We start from the raw sequence: 20,034 nt of genomic DNA on the forward strand, positions 1-20,034 counted from the left end.
CGTCCCCAAGAAAGGTGGGGGGCTGCGCCCAATCCTGGATCTGCGCACTCTGAACAAGACCCTTCACAGGGTCCCGTTCAGAATGTTTACGCAGAAGCGTATCCTGACATCTATCCGACATCAGGATTGGTTTGTGGCAATCGACCTGAAGGACGCATACTTTCATGTCTCTATTCTCTGATGGCACAGACCGTTTCTTCGGTTTGCCTTAGAGGGTCGAGCATACCAGTACAAGGTCCTGCCGTGTCTGGCCATGTCTCCCTGTGCCTTTACAAAGGTCGCGGAGGCTGCTCTTGCTCCCCTCAGGGAGTAGGGCATGCGTATCCTCAACTATCTCGACGACTGGCTTATCTTGGCTCACTCACGAGATCTGTTGTGTACGCACAGGGACCTTGTGCTCCGGCACCTGGCTGCTTGGCTTGCGTTGAAGAGGTTCTCAGAGCTGACGCTTCAGATGACAACTCCCCCCCTGGCCGATTTCCCTGATGAAAGACCTTCTTTTCAGGGCAAGGGCACGGTCTGGCACCCGAGACCAGACCTCTGGAATCTCCACATCTGGCTTCTGGACGAGATGAGGAGATCCTGAGTGACCTGCCTCCTGCAGTCATGTGTATGATCACTCAGGTAAAAGCCCCAGCCACTAGGCGACTGTACGCCTACAAGTGGCGCCTCTTCTCGTCTTGGTGTTCTTCCTGCAGGGAAGACCCACAGAGCTGTGCGATCAGTGTCGTGCTGTCCTTCCTCCCAGAAGTCCCAAACTTTTGCAAGCAGTCCCACGACTCCACCGGGCTAACAGGGTCGTGGAAAGGGGCGCGTGGTCGCTGCGCGGCAAAGACCCCAGATTTTTCGGGGTAGTGTGCCCGAAGCTGCCCGAGGGCGAAAGCTCGCCCCTGCGCTCAAGGGGGTCCGGACGGGAGGCGCACCAAGCGAAGAGCCCCCCAGCTGCGCTTAGGCATTCGGCCACAGTGTGGCGCAGAGCCCGTCCAGGGCCAGCTTAAAGCCAATGGGGCTTTTTACATTCGCGTAGTCCCAGGGTGGGCCTTTGGTGCTTCCCCCTGGAGACCACGAACACGATATTCCTCCCACTACCCCACTACCTGTGGCCGGTGATCGCGGGACCCCAACGCCTCGCACGGATTGGTCCCTCTGCTGCCGGGCGACGCCCCCTGTACCACCAAAGCACTATCGGTCCACTAACCAACTATGTTTGCCAAAATGGTTACATGACCCCCGGGGATCGGCCCCCCCGTACCACCAAAGCACTATTTGACCACTTACCAACTACTTTTTTAAGATTGTAACTTTAACATCGTTTATATGCATTAACGACCCCGTCAGTCAATTAGTACACCTTATTAGACATGCATATGTTAGCAGTGACTCACAGAACAGTCTATTGTGCCTAAAAAATTAAATTTCCACCAACTGACTACATTTTTCCCATTCCTATAAACCTCAGGTGGACCCGTCCACCTGCAGTTTACAGGAATAGTCCACACGTATAAAGTTGGTGGACACACTTTAAAATCGTTTATATGCATTAACGACCCTGTTAGTCAATTAGTACACCTTATTAGACATACATATGTTAGCAGCAACTCACAGAACTGTCAATTATGCCTAAAAAATAGAATTTCCACCAACTTACTACGTTTCTCCCATTCCTATAAACCTCAGGTGGATCCGTCCACCTGCAGTTTACAGGAATAGGCCACACGTATGAAGTTGGTGGACACACTTTAAAATCGTTTATATGCATTAACGACCCTGTTAGTCAGTTAGTACACCTTATTAGACATACTGTACATATGTTAGCAGCAACTCACAGAATGCTCAATTATGCCTAAAACATGTATGACCAACTTCATACGTATGGCCTATTCCTGTAAACTGCATGTGGAATTTTTCTCCATTTTTTTGGTCGTAATTTGACCTTTGAGGACAAACTGAGCATTCTACCAGTTGTTGCTAACATATGTGTGTCTAATGTAACTGAATAATGTGGTAGTATGAATGAATATAAAGGCACAGTTTTGCTAATAAGCTGGTTGTCCACCAACTTAATACACGTGGCCCATACGTATAAACTGCTTTCCCGCAAGGTCGCCAGAGGGTCCTACAGGAAAACCAAAACCTCATGGGCACTTGTGTCGCGGTCCCCCGAGCGACATACCGAAAGGGCAAAATCCTGGGTCCACAAAAAGTATTTTAGAAACATTTATAACACTTAGAAACGAGGCCTGATTTTAGCTGTGTACTCATCCACTTTTAAACCCTTTAGGATGGAGCCACGGTCCCCACACTGCAGGGTCTGATATGGGGGTCCGTGACGGTGGTCACTGCAAAGGCTCGATGCCCTCTGACCTTAAGAACCTTGTTTTCTGGGCCTTTGTTTACACCCTTACCTTAAACAAATAAGATGCCAGATTTTAGGCCAAAATGAACATGTAACGAGCTGTGGCTGACATATGTGCGTCTAAAAGAGTGTTTAGACTTAATCGTGTTGTTTTTGATACTTAGAAATGATCATATATATGTAAAACATTGTAATATCATTATTTCCCGATCCATTTTCTAGTCTGTTTGCATTGCCCGTCCACCTGAGGTTTATAGGTATGTGCCACGTGTATTAAGTTGGTGGACAACCAATTGTAGGGCATAATTGAGCATTCTGTGAGTTGTTGCTAACATATGTATGTCTATTAAGCTGTACTTTATGAATAACGTGGTTGTTGTAACGTGGTTGTAGCAAATAAATGAATATAAAGGCACAGTTTTGCTAATAAGTGGGTTTCCACCAACTTAATACACGATGGCCGTTCCTATAAGCCTAAGGTGGTCGAAAAAACAAAAAAACTACAAGGGACTACAAATATGGCACACGACCGGAAATAACTTCCGGTTTTGTGCCGTGTTTGTAGTCCTTTGTAGTTTTCTTGTTTATGTGATTCCCCAGGCGCTTATAATCAATTATATGAATCAACAATAGCGTGATTCCCTTAGTAAACTTTATTAGACACACATATGTTAGCAACAACTCACAAAAGGCACGATAATGCCCTTAAAGTGGGTTTCCACCAACTTAATACACGTGCCCATTCCTATAAACTATATGTGGTCATTCCACCCGCAGTTTACACGTATTAATTTGGTGGACACATTGCTCATTCACAAACTATACATTTAAATGAAATTATATGATTCAACAACCTCGTTAATCTCTTAGTACACTTTATTAGACATACATATGTTAACAGCAACTCACAGAATTCGCAATTATGCCTAAAAAATGTATTTCCACCAACATACTACACGTGGCTACTTCCTGTATGACTTAGTGAAAAACGGAGAAAAATTCCACATGCAGTTTACAGGAATAGGCCACACGTATGTAGTTGGTGGACACACTTTAAAATCATTTATATGCATTAACGACCCTGATAATCAATTAGTAAACTTTATTAGACATACATATATGTGACCCTGGACGACAAAACCAGTCTTAAGGGTCAATTTTTCGAAATTGAGATTTTTACATCATCTGAAAGATGAAGAAATAAGCTTTCTATTGATATATGGTTTGTTAGGATAGGACACTATCTGGCGAAACAACAACTATTTACAAAGCTGGAATCTGAGGGTGCAAAAAAATCAAAATATTGAGAAAATCGCCTTTGAAGTTGTTCATCTGAGGCAATGTATCAGGCCATCCACTCACAAAAATAAAAAAATTTCTACATATACAGTAGGAAATTTATCAAATATCTTCATGGAACATGATCTTTACTTAATATGCTAATGATTTTTGGCAAAAAGAAAAATCGTAAATTTTTACCCATACCATGTATTTTTGCCGATTACTAAAAATGTTCCCATGCTACTTAAGAACGGTTTTGTTGTCCAGGGTCACATATTAGCAGCAACTCACAGAATGCTCAATTATGCCCTAAAAGTGGTTGACCACCAACTTAATACAAGTGGCCGATTGCTATAAACTGCATGTGGTCTCTTCCTGTGTGCCATGTTTGTAGTCCTTTGTAGTTTTTCTTGTTCATTGGTCTCCCCACGAGTTTCTTTTTTCCTTTGTCAGCCCAGTTTATTCATGTATCCGATTCAACAACAACCTTATTCAATTAATAAAGTTTATTCCACATACATATGTTACCAACAACTCACAGAAGGCTGAATTGTGCCTTAAAAGTATTGTCCATCAACTTAATACACGTGGTCCATTTCTATAAACTGCAGGTGGTCACTTCCTGTATGACTTAGAGAAAAACTGAGAAAAATTCCACCTGCAGATTACAGGAATAGGCCAAACGTATGTAGTTGGTGGACACACTTTAAAATCGTTTATATGCATTAACGACCCTGTTAGTCAATTAGTACACTTTATTAGACATACATACTGTATGTTAGCAGCAACTCACAGAAGGCTGAATTATGCCCTAAAAGTGGTTGTCCGCCAACTTAATACACGTTGGCCTTTCCTATAAGCCTAAGGTAGAATTTTAAAGTTTTACTTAATTAATATTGCATATAGGAATTTATAGTCTGTTATATTTGACCTGTGCTTCTCTCTCCTTTATCTTAAATGTGTGCTCCCACTGAGCGTGTGTGTGCGTGCGTGCGTGCATGTCTGTGTGTGTGTGCATACTTGTTTGTGTACTTGTGTGTGTGTGTGTGTGCACGTCCGTGTGTGTGTGTCTATGTCTATGTGTGTTAGTACGTGTGCATATTGTGTGTGTGGAGTGTTTTGTATGTGGGTATGTCTGTCTTCTGTGTTTTCAACTTTTTCTTGTTTTTGCAGATACAACTTTAATTGTTTTGCTTATATTCAATATGTCTTATGTACAGCTGCTTTGTAACAATGAAAATTGTAAAAAGCGCTATATAAATAAAGTTGAGTTGAGTTGAGAGTTAAGGTGGTCGAAAAAACAAAAAAAACTACAAGGGACTACAAATATGGCACACGACTGGAAATAACTTACAGTTTTGTGCCATGTTTGTAGTCCTTTGTAGTTTTCTTGTTTATTCGATTCCCCAGGCGTTTATAATCAATTATATTAATCATCAACAACGTGATTCCCATATGGGGCATATGTCAGCAACAACTCACAAATCACGATAATGCCCTTAAAGTGGGTTTCCACCAACTTAATACTCGTTCCCATTCCTATAAACCTCAGGTGGACGGGCAATGCAAACAGACTAGAAAATGGATTTGGTCCATTTTCTAGTCTGTTTACATTGCCTGTCCACCTGAGGTTTATAGTAATGGCCACGTGTATTAAGTTGGTGGACATAATACTTATTAACAATGTTTAACTAAAAAATATTAATTTGTATGTTTCAAAAAACACATTATTCAATGAGTACACTATATTGTACGCATATATGTTGGTATTAACTCATTCAATGCTCATTTTGACTATTAAGCTAGCATTTTATATGGTCAAGGCCTCATTTTCAATCGTCATCCATTGAAATGAATGGGTTGCAAAGTGATACATAAAAAATGATATAAAATACTTTTTGGGCACCCACACGTCTTGTCCACGACACCCATATGGAAGAACCATTCACATAAACTGCACCAGGAATTTTCCAGAAAGGTCCGAGGGGCCCCATATTCTAGATTCTGGCACGTCGGGTGGCTCCCGACGACATACCGAGAGCACTTCGCTCTAGAGGAACAGGGAATGTTTTTTTGCACCCAATCACAAGATTAATCAAACAGCCTTCTCTCTCATATACCCCTCAACAGCATTATGAAGGTTTAGTGTTGGGGGAGATAGATTTTTCAGGAAAGGTCTAAGAACTTTGGACATTTGGGGGATAAATCGGGGGCTTCTAGACAAAAATAATCTAGAATATCGAGACCCTTCGGCCTATCGTTTCCCTATGGAAGGGCTTCCACCTACCATCTATGCCAATGCGTTTTCATTAAACTATTCGTGAACGGCTCTCCCTAATTTGACCTTTTGACCCCTAAACAAAGCCGTAAAGTTACCCGACTTTTCCGCACGACTAGTGGGCAATAGACGATCGCGTGCGTCCCGGTTTCGGGGCGGTCGGCCCAGCGGGGGTCTTGTCCACGACACCCATATGGAAGAACCATTCACATAAACTGCACAAGGAATTTTCTAGAAAGGTCCGAGGGGCCCCATATTCTAGATTCTGGCCCGTCGGGTGGCCCCCGACAACATACCGAGAGCACATTGCTCTAGAGGAAAAGGGAATGTTTTTTTGCACCCAATCACAAGATTAATCACACAGCCTTCTCTCTCATATACCCCTCAACAGCATCGTGAAGGTTTAGTGTTGGGGGATGGGGGATTTTTCAGGAAAGGTCTAACAACTTTGGACATTTGGGGGCTTTATGCGTGATGCATTCTGTGAGGCATGCACGCGTTGTTATTACAGAGCGTGCATGCGTCACGGTCTGCTCTATGCATGGTGCATGCGCGTGCGCGTGCGCGCGTTGTTATTACAGAGCGTGCATGCGTCACGGTCTGCTCTATGCATGATGCATTCAGTGACGCATGCATGTACTGTTATTTTGGCGCTTGCATGCGTCACGGTCTGCTCTATGCATGGTCTGCTTTATGCATGATGCATTCAGTGACGCATACACGTGCTGTAATAACAGCGCATGCATGCATTCTGTTTCATGGAACGCCTTCTCACATTGAACCTTTTGACCCCTAAACAACGACGCCTTCTTGTGCAGTCTTGTGCAGTTTACTTTCTCCTTTCCGCATTCATTAATAATAATAATGATAATACTGTCACATTCGCTCTCACTTATTGGCTGATAGACAGTGTTTACTGCTCTCGCATTTGGTTAGGGTTAGTTTTGTGACCTACAATCAGTTGTTTAATCCAATTGCTGTTACATTAGACAATATCATTATAATAATATTTTGTCTAGCTAATGAACGATAAATCATACTGTCAGACAGTTTCTGGCAGATAATGTTTGACTATTGATGATCGCAACGCAGGTTTTATGTATATAGGATATATTTTGTGATCATCCTCAAATTAAATAACTTTGTTAAACTTGTGACCATGAGACCACATATTTTTTTTGTTGTTATGGTACATATACACTCACCTAAAGGATTATTAGGAACACCTGTTCAATTTCTCATTAATGCAATTATCTAATCAACCAATCACATGGCAGTTGCTTCAATGCATTTAGGGGTGTGGTCCTGGTCAAGACAATCTCCTGAACTCCAAACTGAATGTCAGAATGGGAAAGAAAGGTGATTTAAGCAATTTTGAGCGTGGCATGGTTGTTGGTGCCAGACGGGCCGGTCTGAGTATTTCACAATCTGCTCAGTTACTGGGATTTTCACGCACAACCATTTCTAGGGTTTACAAAGAATGGTGTGAAAAGGGAAAAACATCCAGTATGCGGCAGTCCTGTGGGCGAAAATGCCTTGTTGATGCTAGAGGTCAGAGGAGAATGGGCCGACTGATTCAAGCTGATAGAAGAGCAACTTTGACTGAAATAACCACTCGTTACAACCGAGGTATGCAGCAAAGCATTTGTGAAGCCACAACACGCACAACCTTGAGGCAGATGGGCTACAACAGCAGAAGACCCCACCGGGTACCACTCATCTCCACTACAAATAGGAAAAAGAGGCTACAATTTGCACGAGCTCACCAAAATTGGACAGTTGAAGACTGGAAAAATGTTGCCTGGTCTGATGAGTCTCGATTTCTGTTGAGACATTCAAATGGTAGAGTCAGAATTTGGCGTAAACAGAATGAGAACATGGATCCATCATGCCTTGTTACCACTGTGCAGGCTGGTGGTGGTGGTGTAATGGTGTGGGGGATGTTTTCTTGGCACACTTTAGGCCCCTTAGTGCCAATTGGGCATCGTTTAAATGCCACGGCCTACCTGAGCATTGTTTCTGACCATGTCCATCCCTTTATGACCACCATGTACCCATCCTCTAATGGCTACTTCCAGCAGGATAATGCACCATGTCACAAAGCTCGAATCATTTCAAATTGGTTTCTTGAACATGACAATGAGTTCACTGTACTAGAATGGCCCCCACAGTCACCAGATCTCAACCCGATAGAACATCTTTGGGATGTGGTGGAACGGGAGCTTCGTGCCCTGGATGTGCATCCCACAAATCTCCATCAACTGCAAGATGCTATCCTATCAATATGGGCCAACATTTCTAAAGAATGCTTTCAGCACCTTGTTGAATCAATGCCACGTAGAATTAAGGCAGTTCTGAAGGCGAAAGGGGGTCAAACACCGTATTAGTATGGTGTTCCTAATAATCCTTTAGGTGAGTGTATACTGTAATATGTAGTTTATGTAACATTTGGACAATAAAGTCCAAATGACTTACTTTAGAAGATGCCATCATTTTGTCTGTATATAAAAAGGTTAAGGGGCTGCAAACATTTTAGTTTGGGTCTCTCATGATTTGGGGTAAAAGTGTTTAATCAACTCTGTCTCTCTCTCTTCCTCTTTTCCTCTGTAGCCTCTAATCCTTTGCTGTGTTCATCTGCTCGGTTCCATTGTCATAATGGGCGATGTTTAGACCGCAGTTTTTTGTGCAATGGACAGGATAACTGTCAAGATAACAGTGATGAAGAGAACTGTCTTACAACAGCAGGTAACGAGTATTTTCATATTGTTCTGGTCCTGTGTAAAATCAAAAGTCACCTATACATGTGATTGTTTTAGTGTCTGTAACATGAATAAACACATGAGCTCTCATTCATGAATCATGCATAAATATATGAGTTAATATATGAGTGATTTGAGCGTAAATCAGATCTTTCCAAAAACTCTCTTCCAGATTCACAAATACTTCATAAACATCAGATTTGATAGTTAAATGTGTATATTAATGAATTCCAATAATTTGTAAACAGGGTGCACGTGCACGCTCATTCACATTTACCACTATCCCTATTCATAGTCTATGAATTACAGCTACCACCAAAGCATTTTTAACCAGCTGAAATGTTTTTTTATCCAGCGTCTGCCAAATGAATAAATGTAAATGTAAATGTGAAATAATGCTTGGTGCACTTCTTGGTGCTTTGGACGCTTTGGTTATCTGCAATATTCACAACAGTTTCTCATTTCTAACAATATTACTGAATATAAAAATGCAGTAACCAGCTATACTAACTCTTGAACTGCTGGGTAGGGGTGTAACGATACACTCAGCTCACAATTCGTGCATATTTCGATGCTGGGCTCACGATACGGTTCACATAATGAAATTTTAAACAAAATAAAAAATGAAACTGAAATTCAAATAACATTTTTTTTTTTTAAATGAACAACTACAGTAACTTTTTTTGTTGCACATATAACTTAATAACTGTTTAACCCTTTTACTGTCACTGTTCCAATATTGGAACACCTAGGTTTACTTCAATTTTCACAACTAAATCTTATCTAATCATGACAAACTATATATCATTGGAAAGGTCTAAGACTCTAGAATACATATTTGACCAGTGTTTTACAAAAATAAATTATGTAGGAGTAGTAATTTATTCATTTATAACAAGAGTGAGCATAAAAACTATTAAATGCTGCTAAATGTCACCGTTTCAGTGGAACACTGAAGTTATACAATATAATTCCATTTTAATCCTGACAAACTATATATCATTGGAAAGCTCTAAGAATGTAGATTTTATATTTCAGAATTGTTTAGCAATAGAAATCACTTAGTAAAAGCTTGAGTAAAAAAAATTCTCAAATGTGACTGGGCCCATTGGGTACCATTATAAAAATTACATATTCATAATCATATTTTATTGTAAATTAAAAAATAAATCTAAAAAACTTCTATTTCATTGGAAAGCTCCAAGAATGTCCTTCTTATAAATAATGATGAAATTTATTAATTTGTAATTTGTATGCAGTAAACCATTGGAGCCTATATGCCACCTAGTGGCAGTTGTTGGTGTTATGATTCAAATTATCACAGAAACCACATTTTTTGTGATATCAGCTTGAAATTTGAAACAAAACTTGATTAGAAGTATGTCTTTAATTTTCTGGCGTTTTTTGATGATGATTTTTTTTAAGATGTTTTAGTAAAACAAAACAATGTTTATTTATTTTTTTATTATTTTTAATACACAATTCAACTGCTATAATTATTATTTTTCTATTTCATTTTTCAACTTCAGACACTTTTACAATAAAGTGGAGAATCTTTTCTTTAAAACAAGCCCAAGATTAGGTCTCTAGACTAAAGCATTCCAGAGTTACACTAATTTAAAAGTTGGAATCACTTTTAAGCTCCACCCTCAAAAAAGTGGGTTGACAGTTAAAGGGAACTTTACTGAACCTTCTGTACTGCAGGTTTAACTTATCATTTTAGTTTTTGTCTAGTTTTAGTTGATGAAATCTACATTATATTTAGTCTACTAAAATCTAACTGGTTTAACTAATTTAATTGGTGTAATGAAATGTTCCATACAAAGATTTAATTGTTTTGACATAATTGACTTTACCTTAGAATTCAATTAATCCAGGTCATTACCTTTACATTTCAGAAAAGTTGAGTAACTACTGGATGTGTGCATTGTTGCAACACAGAGGACATTAGACCATAAACGACATGTAGCAGTTCAATCAGTCTCATTTTGACTCAACTGACTCAACTGACTGTTCGTTCAGTGAAGGACATATTCATTCAGTACATTCAACCAATGAAACGCTCTGACAGAGCTCACACTCAAAACCTATTGGCTCATGTCTCTCTGAAGCTGCACTGTCTTTGCTTGAGACAGTAATGCATGAGAAATATCTTTCAAAAAGACATAAACTGTATTACATTTCTTCTATCATGCAAATTACATACTTGGTTCGATCTTTAACATGTCATTCAATCTTTTAATGTACAGTACGACTCTCTTCATCACTTCTCTAATCGGAACCGCACTGGTTTAAATTACATTTACATTTATTCATTTGGCAGACGCTTTTATCCAAAGCAACTTACAAGTAGGAGAGCACATAAACAGTTTATTTTGGCTTACTTTATGTTGCATTTCACGTTATGCAACAGCTCACGTTATCGGATAAATTAACATTGGCATATAAAAATGTTTGTGCTTGCCTTTGTAATGACTTTCGGGGTTACTCGCCAGCAGTCACGCTTCAAGTTTGCTGTGTTTTACCGGCGGCTGTGAAGAAAAATAAGACGCAAACTGTAAACTTCGTGGAGACACAGCTTATGTGTGCTTCCTTCTCCCAGAGACTTCTCTCTACCACATATGTGACCCTGGACGACAAAACCAGTCTTAAGGGTCAATTTTTCAAAATTGAGATTTTTACATCATCTGAAAGCTGAAGAAATAAGCTTTCTATTGATATATGGTTTGTTAGGATAGGACACTATCTGGAATCTGAGGGTGCAAAAAATCGAAATATTGAGAAAATCGCCTTTGAAGTTGTTAATCTGAGGCACTGTAGCAGGCCATCCACTCACAAAAATAAAGTTTTTATACATATACAGTAGGAAATTTATAAAATATCTTCATGGAACATGATCTTTGCTTAATATCCTAATGATTTTTGGCAAAAAGAAAAATCGTTAATTTTTACCCATACCATGTATTTTTGCTGATTACTAAAAATGTTCCCGTGCTACTTAAGACTGGTTTTGTTGTCCAGGGTGACATATGTGAGATAAGCACACGTGACGCGCTGGTGCAGAGTAGGTAGCGTCTTGACTGCTCAACGAATAGAATTAAAAGAACATCGTATCGTAAAATATCCCCATCTCTCTACGATGCACATAATAACATTTTTGCACAGTACACACTACACAGTATCGTTGGGAGTAATGCTGTCACGGTCCTGCCTTCTTGGTTCTGTATTTCTAGTCGGGTGGCAGGATCGGGACGGAGCCCTTAGGTTTTATGCGAGAAAGCCATGAGTTGTTTACGTTTTACATCTCATGTGCTTTCTCGTGTCTTGTCATTGGCCCCGCCCCTCTCGTTTCATGTATTGCTTCCCTGCTGTGTTTCATTACCCTCACCTGCCCTGTATTATTATCCCTCGTTTGTGTCCCCTATTTAATGCCCTCATGTTTCTTTGTCCTGTGCTCGTGGATTGTGTATTGTATTCCTGTACGTGTCCCGTGTGCCTTGTAGCTTGTACCTTGTGAGTATTTACCTTGTCTTGTTGGCTTTTGGTTTTCCTTTCCCTGCCCCTAGACGTTGTGTCGTGTTTTGTTTAGTTTTGTTTTGCCCCACCGAGGGAAGTGTTTTGTTTCTAGTTTTGTATTTTAGTTCGTTCCTGTTGTTGACACCCCCTCATGGATTTTTCCTTTGTTTGTTTATTGTAAAAAATAAAATATTCTGTTAACCCCTTCACCACCACCTCCCTGCACTTGGGTTCTTCCACGCCGATCGTGACGAATGCATTGCAAAAGTAATGCATTACAGTAACATATTAATGTTGCTGTAACGCAGTAGTGTAAGGCATTACTAATCAATTTTCAGTAATATTTCACTCGGTACATGTTCAGTAATGCTTGCGTTACAACAAACGTTTCGCCCGAGAGATATTAACAAATCAAAAATCCCGCAAGTTCTATTTCCTGTTCGTGAATAGACGCGTGTGGTGTCATTCATCTCCCTCTGGCTGGTGGAACTATTTTGTATTGTAACGCGGCATGTCTCTGAGCTAAAGGTCCGAGGCTATTGGCCCCGCCCGGTTTGCTGTAAGCCCTAGTGCCAGTGTTGCCAGGGTCGTGGTTTTCCCGCACAATTGGGCTATTTTGAAAAATTATGGAGCCGCGGGTTTTTGGGCTACTTTCATAATGTACTGCTGCCGCCAAAATGTTTATTTATATTCTAAGGGTAAATGTTAATTGATGATTCTTAATGTGTATTCATACTGAGATGAATACCTGGCAACTCCAGGACCGGCCTGTTCTCAAAAGTGTGGGGAATGAGTGTCTGACAGGCAGGCTACAGTACAGGTCAATGCATCCGAATTATGCTTTTACCAATGTTTCGTACTAAGGTGCATCCCAGCTAACACAGTTACGTTGTGACGACGTACCTGGACCGGACCATATTCGTTGCCATGACGTACCATAATAACGTTCCAGCGACGTAACTTTGTGATTCCATATTTGTCCTGACGACGTAACATTGGACATACCTGGAACGTACCATATTCGTCGCAGCAACGTACCAAATAACGTTTCTGGGACGTGATGAGCACGCCCTAACGACCAAACAGTCACGTTAAAATCTTTTTTATTTTTTAATTAATTGAAACAATTATCATCCCTCACATGGAGGATTAAATTAATTTGTGATTTAATCGGTGCGTTAAAGGTTAAAATTTATACATAATTGGAGTAATTTTCTATTCAAATATTTATAAAGCACAGTATAACGATTATAAAACTCAACACAGCACTGTACATCACAATCAGATATTTTATTGATACTGTAGTACATGACATAAATAATCAAAGACTTCAACACAATATAGAGGATTTAAAGCAGATATTTATTGACAGAGATGAATAAACATTATGTTTAGGCTTAACGTTATATTCTTGTCTTTAATATTCTTTCTTTACTTTATACCTTACAGATGTGAGAGTAAACACATATTTTAGTGATTTTCGATCGATTTGGCGCGTTTAAATGAACGGACCCTGATGTTTCAGAGCGTGACTAAAGAAGCTTTTGATTGTTGTTTCTAAAAACGGATAACCTGCTAAATTTATGTGGTAATCATGAATTAATCCCATGGAGAACGTTGTAGCGACATGATGTACTGGTCTTCAGATAACCTGGACACTGGACATTTTTGCTTACGTTCCAGAAACATCTGAGCCACGTCCTCAAATAACGTTGTGAATTGATCCCGTTGAGAATGTTGTAGCGACGTGATATACTCGTCTTCAGATGACATTTGATTAATGAATCTGGTCATTTCTGTTTATTATGTTATTCTTCTGACAGCTATTAAACTGGAGTTTAATTCGATACCACAATTACAACTATTTTTTTGTGCGCGTGCTTCTGATATGTGCGTGGCGTCTCCACCACTTTGTTCTTCAAAGAGCCGTGCGCTCTCATCATTTAAACGTTAACGGTCATTTATTTTTATCTCACTGCCTGATTTAACTTTAGCGGTTTATTAATAAAAATATAACACTGCTATGAATAACCAGCCAGTGCTAAGAATAAGAATAGGTGCATTAGACAGAGCTGCGTGTTTGTGTGAATTGTGTTTGTCATGGTTGTGCATGTTTGTGTGTGACAGTAATCAATGGTGCAGCGCACAGGCATGTGATCAGCCAAGGACAAAAAAGAAGGAAGACTGCACGCACCCTCGCCCAACCCCCCAAAAATAGCTTTAATGTTACTAATTAAAATTTACATGATTAAAAACGGGCAACTATTTGCCAAATATATATTTTTGACTTAGCAACACAAAAACAAACACATTTTGGGAAATCAAGTTACTTGTCTGGTCGGGTAAGTAAAATTCTCTCTCACTTGCCCATACAAAACATTCACTTGTCCCGGACAAACGGACAAGCGTTAAAGTCCCAGTGAAATAAAAAATTGACAATGTGTCACGGATGTGGCAGGAAAGAACCCAAATGCAGGACAGCGATGATGAAGGGGTTAACAGAGATTTTATTTAACACAAAACAAAACACCCACAATGGGGGAAAACAGAACTAAGAAATATATATAAAACAAAAGACTTCCCATGAGGGGGCAAAATGAAAACAAGAACAGTAAAACTAAACTAAAGGACACGACCAAACGTCTTAAATCAAACATGACACGACAGGGTAGAACACAAAACAGGGGCAAGGCTGGGAACAGGACCACTGGACGAGGAGCATAGCAAAACACAGTACAACGTACAATCCACGAGCACAGGACAAAGAAACATGAGGGTATATATAGGCAACACAAACGAGGGATACCGACACAGGGAAAGATAACAAGGAAACGAGAGGGGCGGGGCCAATGACGAGACACTGGAGAGAACGTATTTTATTGTCAAAAGGACAAGCATGAAGCAGAGCCATGACACAATGCCTATTTTTTCATGAAATATTGCAGCGTTTTTTGTAAATAGTTTATCAATGTGGGTCATTCTCTTTTTAAAAATCGTGTGCCCTCATAATCTTTAGTTAAAATCTGAAAATGCACTTCCGTCCTGTAATGACTATCCATCTTAGATGACATATGTTAGATAACTTGGGCGGAGCATCCGTTAACCCCTCTCCTTCAACTGTCAGTAAATGTTGAGCCCTGCCCCGCACTCAGAATTAGCTAATCTCAAATATCCCTTTTAAAATACAAAAGTAAATTCTCAAGCCAACTCTCATCTGATCGCAGTGCCATCTCTCTTCTAGTCCTACTGGACCTTAGTGCAGCTATTGACAGTAGATCAGGGGTGTCAACCATTTTAGTATATTCTCTTGTCTAGGACATCATTCATAAGTCATCACCCTCAGATATAAAACAATGTAAAACTTGAGTATTTGACTCAGGTGTGTTACATGTCACAGTCAGTAAAGTTTCATTAACAAACAGTTCAATTACACTGACATGTTTAGGCAGGCTTTTATGTAATTCTGATGTCTATTTGTTGCTTAGACTGCACTGGCCTTTACTGTTTAATGTTTGTTGTTTCATTGGCTTTAGTAATGTGTCTTTAAAAGGTCTTTAGAAACATTTGTTTCTATATGGCGTGTTATAGAATAGTTTGTGCATCAATAAGCTGGTGTGTTATGTTGCGAGCCCAGTGTTGTGGGACGATGGTACACTGCAGACCTTAAAGAGTCAAAACAGGTGGAACAACTCAGGCAAGAGACAGTCAGTCGACTCGAAAGAATCAACACTTCCTGGAAAGTTGAAGCTGTGGTGCTTCCAAATTGGTTTGTTGCCAAGTCTTATGTGGCCAATTTCCATATATGAGCTCATTATATCTCACGCAAAGCACCTAGAGAGATTGGTGAATACACAAGTAAGGTAATGGATTGGGCTACCAAGATTTCTTAGCGACATAGGGTTGTACGGCATTGGAGCTCTCTCTCTCTCTCTTCCTATTTCGAGCCTTTTGGAGGAGTATAAATTCGGCAAAACAAGGCTGGAGATGGTGCTTAAAGAGTAACGTGATCCCTGTGTAGGAGATGCTGCTCCAACATTGGAGACAGGGAGGAAATGGAACCTAGCAGCAGCTGTTGCTGATGCAAAGGCAGCCCTCAGGCACCGAGATATTTTGGCTAGTCCAATATGGCAGAGGGGTCTTGGTTTGTAAATAACAAAACCTACATGGCAAAAGCCTACACCAAAGGAACAAATACATCTAGTAGTGGAAGAGGTATGCCGTCAGGAGGAAGCATCTAGATGTCCTAGAGCAGTCTCCAAAGCTCAACAAGGCCTCTGGATGAGGTGGGAAGGTATAGAACAAATGTAAAATCTCTTGGAGTGAGCTGTGGAGCATGGAAACGAAAAGGCTCAGTTTTATCATTAGAGCCACATATGATGTGCTACACTCTCCAACAAATTTGCAGATATGGTGCAGACAAGGCCCAGCCTGCAACCTGTGTGCAGCCCCGGCAGACCTCAGACATATTCTGGTGGGTTGTAAAAACAGCTTGACACTGGAGAGGTACACATGGCGCCAACATCAAGTACTGAGGTGCTTGGTGGCAGTTTTAGAGACCAAGAGAGTGTCAACAAACGCCATCCCCCAAAATTGCCCAAAATACCAAAAAAGGCAGTCCTTTGTTTGGGAAGAGGGAAAAAGCAGGCTAAGTCCCTGTCCCCTGACGCAGGCCAACTGAATGTAGCTAGGGACTAGGAAATGCAAGTCGACTTAAACCACAGTCTCACAATCCCATTTGAAATTGAAGTAACCAATCTGCACCCAGACCTGCTTCTCCAGCCAGACTATCATAATAGTTGAATTGACAGACCCTTGGGACGAAGCCATTAACAAGGCTTTTGAAAGGAAGAAGCTGCGATATTCCAGCTTGGCAGCTGAGGCCGAGGAGCGGGGCTGGACAGTAAAAGTACACCTTGTGGCAGTGGGCTGCAGGGGCTTTGTGGCTAGTTCCACTATAAGGCTGCTGAAAGAGGTGGGCATCAGAGGGCAGGTTTAGCGAAGGGTTTGTGGCTGAAGTGGCTGGACAAAGTGTGGGCTGGCAAATGACCGTTTAACCATGTGATACACACCCGGGTCTGATCAGCCTGTCTTGTGGTAAAGGGCCAAAACACCCAATGAGGCTGGGGTACACAACTGATGATGTGTTGCTTTTAGGGCCGTCAACGTTAATGCGTTAACGCATGCGATTTTTTTTTTCAAATTAACGCGTGAAAAATATTTAACGCAATTAACGCAGCATCCGTTTGTTTTGACATTCTTTGTCTAGCGTTACATTATGTAATCACGCTCTTATTCGTGTACAGGCTTTTAAACCACTTAAGCGCGATTTTAAACAGTTGCTTTGACGCGTTCAATGAAGATAGACAGCTTCTAAACTGTGGGACTCGTCAAAACGCAACGCGAGGTCCAGTCTGGTGTAAACAGTCATGGGCTGAAGGCTGCGTCGGTGAATCTCTGTCAGACAGCGCATCCGTGTTAAGTTCTCTTTCTTGCTTGAATGGATAAAAACACCCAAGATTATGTCAGAAAGCCCGTTTTGTCTCGCATTTTCTTAAGCACGGACTTCAAAGTGTAAAATAAAATCTTAAATGAATGCGAAGAGTTGTGAAAATGGGAGTGCGGTGACGGTCAGATCTGCGTACTGAGACAGCTCTTAAAGGGGCCATGTCCTTAAACCTGCTGCTGTGATTCCTGTCACTAATGTTAATCAAAGAACAAAATAAAAGAGGAAATCAATGTGATTTTGTAGCTTTAATGAAAATTCTTCTGCATTTAATTTATAATTTAGCATTAAAGACTGTAAAGTGTTTGAGAACTTCCTTCAATTTCTGTATATTTCATGATAGCTCTCAATTATATTGTTGAATGGCTATAATTAATGTTAAAATAATCAATTTAATAGAGACATCAGTTACAGTACTAATATCAAAAAAAAAAATCATTCATAAATCGACGCGGTTAAAGAAATATGTTGTTTCTACATCAATTTGAAGATTAAATGTGAAATTATTAAAATGTAAAAGTATATTTTAAAATATTATTGTTATGTGTGATTAATCGTGATTAATCACAGAAAATGTGTGATTAATCCTATTAATTTTTTAATCGATTGACAGCACTAGTTTTTAGTTTTTCTATGTAATTTTACAGTGCCGTCTTTACACTTTTAAAATTTAACTCCAGGACATATGCATGTTAGTGTGTTACTTAGTATGTTCATGTTAGTGTTGAATGTATGTTTCTGTTGGTTAACATCTAAACATTCTTAGGATCTTTATTTTTTTCTTCTCAGAATCCCCTGGACAGGACTTTGTGACTCTGGACTATCGACTCCACTATTACCCTGGTATCACTTATGCTGTTATCGGAAGTGCGATGATCTTTGTTCTCGTAGTGGCATTGTTGGCCCTTGTTCTGCACCATCAGAGAAAACACAGTGTCCTGCTGCCTCGGCGTGTCTGTCATAGAGTTGCCTGCCAACAATCACTTCTACTGTCCCGACTTGTGATCATAGACAGGGGACATATCCATTCAGGAGGCAATAGCCTTTCACCCCAGTCTTCATATCCATCAGAGCCATTCCGTGCAGTTCATAGTCTCCAGTTGTTTCCGTGTTCCCAGCATTCTACAACTGGTGTGATAGATTTTCTCCCATCATACTCACAGGCTGTACTGGATGTTGGGTATTTTCCCTACTGTCAATTTATATCAGAAGCTTTATTTAGAATCTTATAATTGTTAAAGGTAGTGTGGTTGATTTGGAAAGGTGCTAATTTTGGCCTGCTAGCACTGAAATTATAATTCCACCCTCTTTGTGATTTGCCGTCCAAAGCCACGCCTCCTCCAAACACATGAATGTATTTCGTAAATCCACGTAACAAATTACAAACTAAATCCATTAAATTCTTCTCGAAGCATGTACATACATGTCCAAAAGAAAGAGAACAACCATGGTATCGTCTTGCAGACCCTTTGCCTGCCGGAGCTGTCTCCATCATGTAAAAGCTGAACCGATGTTAATTCCAGTTTTTTCTCTTTCATGATCCAGACGTTTTTTCGTCACTGCTTTTTCAAAAACTGACTTTCGTTTTGTAGATCTACTTGTTGTCAGTTCCACAGGAAAGTTTGATTGTTGCTGATTGTCCACCATTCTCCCTACATTGACACATGACGACGTATGAAGTCTGCGTGAACAGGGTGCGCAGTGGTATGCAAAATACGTTGGCTGAAAATGTACACATGACCAGTCACAGCGTTCGGCCAGAACATTTTGATTGGGCAAATGTTTTTTGGTCCTACGCCTTTCACAGACGATATATAATTAAAAATGTTTCTGGACAGGATCACCCACCCTGCCTTTAAGCCCTCACCCACAACTTTTGCCTGCTTTTTGTTAATGTACCTGTTAATAATATTTCATTGTTTATAATAACTAACAATGTCATCTTTTTTACAGACCACCGTGGTTTGACCTCCCGCCCCCTCCTTATCCTCCAGAGGATACAAATGATTCTGAGAGGGAACTACCTGTCTATGAAGAGCCAGCCACAGAATCCATCGAATCACTGCAAACCTGGACCAACAGTTTAAATGTTGACTCCTGCTGTGCATAGGAGTCTTAGCATTCGCTATTCTAAAACCAGTGGAAATGAACCTGTGTATATATGATATGCAGAAGAAGTGCCTTAAGAAAGAAAAGATTTAGTCATTTTCTTAATGCAGGATATACCACGGTAGTGCCACCGGTGGCCATGTCACAGCATTTCTGTTAAAGAGAAAAATTAAGAAATTATTTATTTTGAGGGTTACTCAAACCCTCTATGGCTTTCTTTGTTGTTCAGAAC

General features: G+C 40.3%; 1 long non-coding RNA gene across 1 annotated transcript; it reads left to right on the top strand.

Annotated features, from left to right (window-relative positions):
- The first annotated feature begins 8,601 nt into the window (after positions 1–8,601).
- LOC130550917 (uncharacterized) lies at positions 8,602–19,760 on the top strand. Its single transcript, XR_008962510.1, has 3 exons — positions 8,602–8,660; positions 18,483–18,536; positions 19,647–19,760. It is a non-coding gene; the product is annotated as an uncharacterized LOC130550917 (long non-coding RNA).
- Positions 19,761–20,034: the final 274 nt, after the last annotated feature.

The sequence above is a fragment of the Triplophysa rosa genome, unplaced genomic scaffold, assembly GCF_024868665.1.
Source record: "Triplophysa rosa unplaced genomic scaffold, Trosa_1v2 scaffold47_ERROPOS3222836, whole genome shotgun sequence".
In the NCBI taxonomy this organism is placed as follows: Eukaryota; Metazoa; Chordata; class Actinopteri; order Cypriniformes; family Nemacheilidae; genus Triplophysa; species Triplophysa rosa.